Consider the following 8,082-nt stretch of genomic DNA (forward strand, 5'->3'; position numbering starts at 1 on the left):
CATCTGTGACTCCTAAGGTGACTGCCAAATCTTCTGGGCAGTCAAGACAACCTACCAAATCCGCCGGTGGACCTGATTCTATTGCTTCCTCCTATAACGAGGAATACCTTCATTTAGCCGTCTAGGGTTTTGACTTTCCTTCTTTGTACCATCTTAGGGCTCCCAATTCTGATGAGAGAGTCGATTCGACCCTTCCAAGCTAATTTTCCCTGTATATTGATACACTGGAAAGTGGGGTTCGCTTTCCCTTCTTCAATCCTTTGTTTGTAGCCATTTTGAATCATTGGGACATTTGTCCCGGAATGTTTCTTCCCAATAGCTGGTGTCTCATCGTCGACTTCTTGGGTTTATGCTTTGAACTTGGCATCACACCTTCTCTTCCTCTTTTTGTACATTTTCATGTTCTTTCTATTTCCCATCCTCCCGGTTGGGTTGTGCTTTCTAAGCGCAATAAATTGGAGCTTGAATGGACGGGTAGCATTCTTGCCAAAGGAACTTGCCCTTCCAATCATAAAGGATGGCGCAAGCGGTATTTTTTCTGCCGAGCACCTCAATCAGATCTTAACTTCCCGACCATCTGGAAGTAGTACACTTCATACTTTGAGGGTAACCGGGTCCTTCCATTATCCAAAGAAGACAAAACGGCCGTCGGGAAGATCAAGTCAATTCCATGGTATCAAGAGATACATGGATATGAGATGGAATACAACTCCATCCTTCAATACTGGGGATAGGGTTGTTGTGACTACTGAACAATTGTCACATCCACCCAGCCGGTACCCTATCTAGCATACCCAAGTGTGTGATCCATAGTCCACAAGATCCAGTAATTAGTAAAATCAACCTCCCACATTCACAACAATATAATCAAGAACAAGATTAAATCAAGGTTAACAATATTATTCAAATGAATCAAAGTAAAGTAACGAAGATAATCATCGAGTGCGGAAATGATACCAATAGATGTATAAAATCAAATGTAGAGTGAGGCGGAATCTCACTCCACGAGTACAGCGGAATGTAGTTCAAAAATCAAAAGAGCTTACAACTGATTCTAAAGACAAGAAAGAAAGATATAATCTAACTAAGCTAAGTCTATTCTAATTTGTAAAGAACGTCTTAGTAAATATAGACTTCATCAATTACGCTCAGACGCTCCCACTCCACAGTAGGGCTAATCTTGGTAACAAGTGAGACCACTTGAGGAATCCTTAATGTAATCTTTATAGTTGCCAACACCTTGCGTATGGTACGCTTCTTCGTCTTGTGCTTCTTCATATTGCGCTTCATAATCATCAAGGCCTGCAGAATAATCTAACAAAAGATGTTGTACAAAAAGGAGTGAGTTTCAAAAGAAACTCAGCAAGGCAAGTTATTCCATAATAGAATAAATAACATGATAACATAAGCAAAACATAATATGATATGATATGAGACAGACAATGCATGTATGAGTCTAAGTCTATGTATGCTGGTCTCTATAGGCAGACATGCTTTAAGTCATAGCACTATACTTCTTTGGGTAGGTCTCAATTCACTCATCCTCGGTTGGCAAAGGGTTCTTCATCCCTCTCGGACAATCCATGGCTTGAGGTTAAGTCACCTCTCTCTCACATCACCGTTTGGTCTAAGTACTGGCGCATGTCAGGGTAAAGCCTAGCCCAATGCAAGTCTTCTACTTAGTTACATCAACTCAAATCCAGATACATCCATTCCTCCCCTCTCGGGATCCTTTTCAGTATCCTTCACATTAGAGTCAGCGTATCCGACTCTCTTAAATACGGACTCATCAACCCTATAGGTCATCCACATATAGTAAACGGGAAGCTCTCATGTCCTCTCACGGGTTGGTTACCGGTCTTGAACGCCCATGAGCCCAAGTCTATCCATATGTAACTCTACCCATAAATGGTCCCCACAATGTGATTCATGTCCCCTCACGGATAAAATTCACTGGTCTTGAGCACCCATGAATCCCCATTGCTACCACGGGTCGTTTGGTCTCAATACCCTTCCGAATCGGGTCTAATATAATAGGGGTATAACCTAGCAAAACACTGCTAAACAAATCTTAGGTATGATAACCAATAATTTGAGAAAGTGTTAAAGGGCAACATTGGAAATATCCCATACTACTCCCAATGAGGTCCAAGGACAGAAATGTCAAAAGGACATTCCCCAATCCCAAATCATACCTAAACAATCACATTCATAGTTCAGTCATATCATCCATGACAGATATCTCATCATATGAAAGAGTATAATAAGACAACATCAAATAAATAAGAAACATACATGAATAAGTATTCATACATGATCAAGTACATAAAGTAAATAAGAAAATAAGATCCTAATGTACTTACAACATTCATATCATAATGGAAACTCACATAACAATACCAAATCTAAGTAGTTCCTAAATTAGAAACTAAATCTATGCAATCTATGTTAATATGGTAACAACTTTCCTTACCTTAAATAGATTCGAATGTATTCCGGATGGACAAGAGAATGAATCCAAAGTTAGCAAATAAACCCTAGAATAGCATCACACAATCATTAGGAAGTAGTCCTAAAAGAATAAGCATCAATCGAATCGAATCGGACGAAGAAATCAAATTCTGTTCTTGCGGGTTGATTGGTTGGGTTGACTAAGTCAGTTGACCTAGGTAGTCTGCCCAAGAGCAAATCCAAATCCAAAAGAGAGTCTTGATCCGAAACCTATGCTACACAATCCGGAATGCGACGAAACTTGGAGAGAATGTCCAACACAGTAGTTTAAGACCAAAAAGCATAATTTGGACATCAAACAACCATTAAAACCATTACTTACTAATTTGAAATCATAGTTTCTATTTTGGTAAAAATCATGGTTTTCATTGGAAACATGCTATGAATGAAAGAGATGAACTAGAGATGATAAGATCTCATTCTAGTACAAGAACACAATAGATCAAAGGTATGAATAATTATAGAGAAGCATCTACAATGCTAGAATAAATCAAAATAGGAATATGATCATAGTTTAAGAAGAAATCATAAAAATCATATAAAGAATGAATAAGATGATCATGGCACAAGAGAATGAAAAGAGATTGTAAAGATATGACTACAAGGTTGCAACATCTTCATCATAATCTCAGTTCAAAGATGAGAGTGATCATGGAAAGAATGAATCAAGAACACAAAAAGATTGAATACTAACCATTGATTGAAGAACAAGAGAGAGAACTAGCAAGGTTGCAAGATTAGATCTTCTTCTACACTTTTGGAGGCTTGGAGATGGTTTCCCTTCGTTCTCTAAGTGCTTTGGAGGCTAGGGATACTAAAATCACGAAGTCATGGGGTATATATAGCAACATAACCTAAAGAAAAGATTCTGCTCGAGTTCAACATCTCTGGGTCGATTGGCTGGGTAGCCTGGCCCACTCGACCCAAGCATTCGACCTAGGCAGACATCAAAGCCAAGATCAAGGATTTGAGGGCCTTCCACTACTCGGAATCAAACGAAACTTTAAACACATATTCTATAACTTACCTAGCATGGAAAAATGGCTTTGAATCATATCCCACCAAGCTCTATGGTCATCAACCAATCTTCTCTTCATCAAGGTGTAGTCTCTTCTCTATATCCAACACTGTCTTCAAGTATGGGGCATCATCTTCAATCTCCATAGGTTCGGAGTCGAACACTATGTCTTCTACCAATATGGCCCATAGTTGACTATCACTTCTACTTTGGGTCTTTGGACCTACAGACAAAAGAGTATCCGGGTTAAGGTTAGGGCCGGGTTTCACAACAATGGTCTCCTCAAGCCTTGACTCAGAGAACGTAGCTTCTACACCACCTCCAAACCCTTCCTACAAGGGTATCAAGAACCTGAAACCAGTGGTTGAGGCTTCTGGGAGAGGGAAAAAACCAATGGTGGAAGAGGTAGATATCCCCTCTCCCACTCGAACTAAAAGGAAGCACGACTCCGCTGATGCTTCCGCCCCGAAGAAATCCAAGAAGAATAAAGATTCTGAGGAGATCTTTGTGCCTCAATGGACGCTGACGCGGACAAATAGGGCAACACAGGATCCTGAGAAGGCTGCTGAATGGAGCTCTCTCGATCTTTTGCCTCCCGATCGTCAAGCCTTTGAAGCCCTGGAGGATGACGTTCTCATTCGTCATTCCACAAGGTATTATTTTTCTTGATCTTTTGCTAATTGTTTTGTAATCTCTCATGAGATCTCTGATAATCTTCCCGTCCTTCCAAGGATGCTGTGTTGAGCTTTTATCAACACATGGAGGCATTGAACCGAGTTGGTCGCAATGGCTCCTTGCTGCAGACTTGTGAAGAGAATTTGGCAAAGGCCAATTCTGAGGTGGACCAGCTGAAGAAAGCAGCCGAAGAGTTGAAGGAGAAGCATGATGAGGAGATGAATTCCTTGAAGAAGGAACTTGACTCGTCAATTGCTCGTGCTAATGCTGCCGAACGTGAGGCCAAGAAGCATAAAAACGAGGCTATTGCTTTTGGTGAGAGCCTTGAGTTTAAGTCCTTGGATAATGAGCGCTTGTTGAAAATGCCAGTTCCTAGCAAGCCCGAACATTTTTACCAAATCTTTGGAGGGACTACATTCGGAAGTATTTGAACAACGTCCCCTTCACTAAATTGTTGGGCTCCTTCAACCTTCAAGGTTACTAAGCAAGGCAAAAATGACGTATGGGAAAAGATCCTTGAATCTAATCCTTCCTTCGACACGACTCCCTTTCGAGAGGTGTGCCATAAGGAAATCTTCAGGAAGCTCAAGTTGTCTTTCCCTGACTGGGTTTTGGAAGAGGAGGACCTATTCCAGCGGACCCGAATATTGAGGAGTATCTTGCTGACTCGCCCGCCTCTTCCCGAAGAACCTCAATAGCTTGCCTTGGAGGAAGATCTCGATAAAGATCCTTCGGTCGACAATGAGGAAGAATCATAGGAAACCATCTCTTTATTTTCTTTTCTTTGGTAAGGGTTGACCCTCCACAATTTTAATAGAAATGGAAATCAGTCTTTGTTTTCTCGAATTCTTCCAATGATTGCCCTAATACTTCCTCATCTCATATCAAAAAAATTGTCTTAAGAACAATACATGAATGATATAAGTTATCACGTAGATTAACTTGTACCTTAACGGGAGATAACGTCCGGGATATCATGAAGATGTGTTCGGGAGAGGCATGTTCGGCCTCTGAGCTTGTTGTGCCATCTGAACCTTTATCTCCCAACGGCTCCTTTATTTATGACGATGTCCAAATGTCTCCTTCGTATTTGTATACCAATTGCCTTTCCCAAGGAATTGGAAATACTCTATTATTTAATACTGGTGCGACGGTTGGGATTTGGCAGTATCCTCGTATTAGGTGCATAACGTTCCACGTGGAAACCTAGTTCAACGTTCAAGTGTCGAATTTGAAGCGCCGTTATCCCTTGACCATTGATCCTGCATATTCAGGAATTCGAAGCATTCCTTCCATCTTGTCCCTTGATTATCTTGGGCTTTCAACCATCGCATCTCTCTTTGAGGCTATTTAAACTCCTTTAAGGATACCTCTTGCTATCTACAAGTTATTTCTATCTGATAGATTTGCAAAATGACATTCCGTCTTCCTTTGCTGTATCTGTACTCTTGTCCTCCAACAATATCATCGATCAGAATCTAAACCAGTAAGTCTTCTGCTCTGTCCATGTCACGAATCTCTTCTTCTCCCTGAGTAATTTCCACAGTATTCATACTTGGGGTTTACTTAACGGAAGTTCTGAATGGTTCATGTTCAACAGAGATCTAGGGTTTTTTTTGTTATGTTGTTGGATTCTCGTACTGACACCGCTTTTTTGTATTTGCAGTGCCTCCAAGAATTAACTTGGACTTTATTAGGGCAAATTCCCGCAAGAAAACTGCCCCAGTACCGACGAAGTTTGCTCCCCTCGAGGTGATTGCCGCTGGTGAATCTTCTAAATGTGAGGAGACTGCTGTTGGTGAATCTTCAGATCAGATTCCCACAGTTTCTGCTGATGTTTCTCCCACGCTCCCTCTGTCTGAAGAAACCGTTCGGTCTTCAAAGGAGGATGTGGCTCCCTCCATCGTTGCTTGTATTGATGATGCCCCTGCCAAAGATATCGTTCGGTCTTCCATGATGAAGACCCTTCGGGCATCTGAGGAAGATGTTGTCCCTCCTTCCTTGGAGCTGGAGGATTTTGCCACTAGGAAGCGCCCTAGGTTGGCTGATGATGTCTATCATCCTTCTTGGTCGTTGAAGAGGTCTAACTTGGTGACATACGATTTTGACAAGGCATTGGAATGGTGCACTGCTTTCAGATGCTTGCCGAGAACAAAGCCCTTTCCACGATTCCCGACAGAGATTTCATGAAATCTCTGGGGATGTAAGTTTTTCTTCATTACATTCTGTTCCGAAGATTTTTCTTTTGCTCTTGACTAACTCTGAAGTTATTGCAGGAGTCTCACTGGTAACTTCCACAACCAAGTGGAAGCAGCCTCTAGACTAAGTAGACTGAGTGATGAAGTTTCCAGGCTTCGGGAAGACTCCAAAGCCAAAGACGCTGAGATTGCTCGTCTTGGAAACCGAGCTTGGGAGATTGCACGAGAGAAAAATTCCGAGATCGAACGTCTTCGTTCGGATTTGGATGATGCTAGGGAGAAGATCCGTCGGCTGGAACGGGAAGCAAGGAAGTCAGGGGCAAAAGGGTTTGAAGCATTATCCCAAAGGCAAGTTGTTATCCCTTTGCCCGAGTCCCACCCAACTGATGTTCGTAGGGCTTGCATCTTCAAGTATTTGCACAGTAAGCCTTTTGTTGATATGTTGAAAGCTTATAACTTGCAGGCATACCGGGATGGCAAAAACGAAGTATGGGAATCGATATTAAGGAGAAATCCTTATTTCAACACGACTCCCCACCGCGCCAACTGTCATCTTGAAGTGTTTGCAAAGCTAGGACTTCCTCTTCCTCCCTGGTCCAAGGATGCGACAAACCTTCCACTTCCAGATCCAAACATAATGCATCATCTCGACGATTCTCCTCCCTATTCTCCTCTGAAAGGATTCAGCTATGAAGAGCTTGCCTTGAATGCAAGTTTGATCAAAGATCAAACTTCTCCCGGTCAAGCTAGATAAAGAGTATGGAATTGCAGAGGATTATAGTAACCTATGTTTTCCCGACTCTGTTCTTCTTCTTCTTCTTGACTCTGTGTTGTTTCTTGACTCTATGTTGCCTCTGACAAAGTTATCTGAATTACTGATGATCACCGATGATGAATTTCCTTTTTGACCGAATGAAGATTGTACCCCAACACTTGTTCTCTCATATGTATGTTTGATATAAAGGTTGGCCCCTTCTGGTCATTTAAAGGAATATAGAATTAACTTCATCTTTGAACTTTGTTAGTGACTTGAGTCATTGTTGCAGTAGGTTTTAGTTGTTTAAAACAATGCCTTCACTTAGAGTTTTCCGAAGAAATTCACTAAGTCTGAGAAGGAACTCACTCGGCGGCCTTTACTTAAGAATTTCCCGAAAAATTCAATAAGTCCGAGGGACTCACTGCCTTTACTTAAGAATTTCCGGAAAAATTCAATAAGTTTGAGAAGGAACTCACTCGGGTTTTAAACCGATGCCTTGTAGAAGGAACTCACTCGGGTTTTAACCCGATGCCTTTACTTAAGAATTTCTGGAAAAATTCAATAAGTTTGTAGAAGGAACTCACTCGGGTTTTAAACCGATGCCTTTACTTAAGAATTTCCAAATAAGTCTGAGAAGGAACTCACTCGGGTTTTAAACCGATGCCTTTTGATTTTGCCCGCGGTGGATCTATTCTTGAGTGTTGTATGATGCCCCCTAATCAAAAGACAGTATGTTGAAAACTAATAATTGTATTGATTGAGTTGAAATTTGTTACATCATGAACGAAAATGATAATCTTCAAGGATAATATTTCTTTAGATGCCTGGCATTCCACGAATGATCCAACTCTTTCTGGGTTGTCATGTTCTTCAGCTTGTAAGCCCTCGAACCGACTGGTTTAATAACCATATATGGTCCTTCC

This window comes from Hakea prostrata, chromosome 7 (genome assembly GCF_041222555.1).
Source record: "Hakea prostrata isolate BN-2017 chromosome 7, UWA_Hpros_2, whole genome shotgun sequence".
NCBI lineage: Eukaryota > Viridiplantae > Streptophyta > Magnoliopsida > Proteales > Proteaceae > Hakea > Hakea prostrata.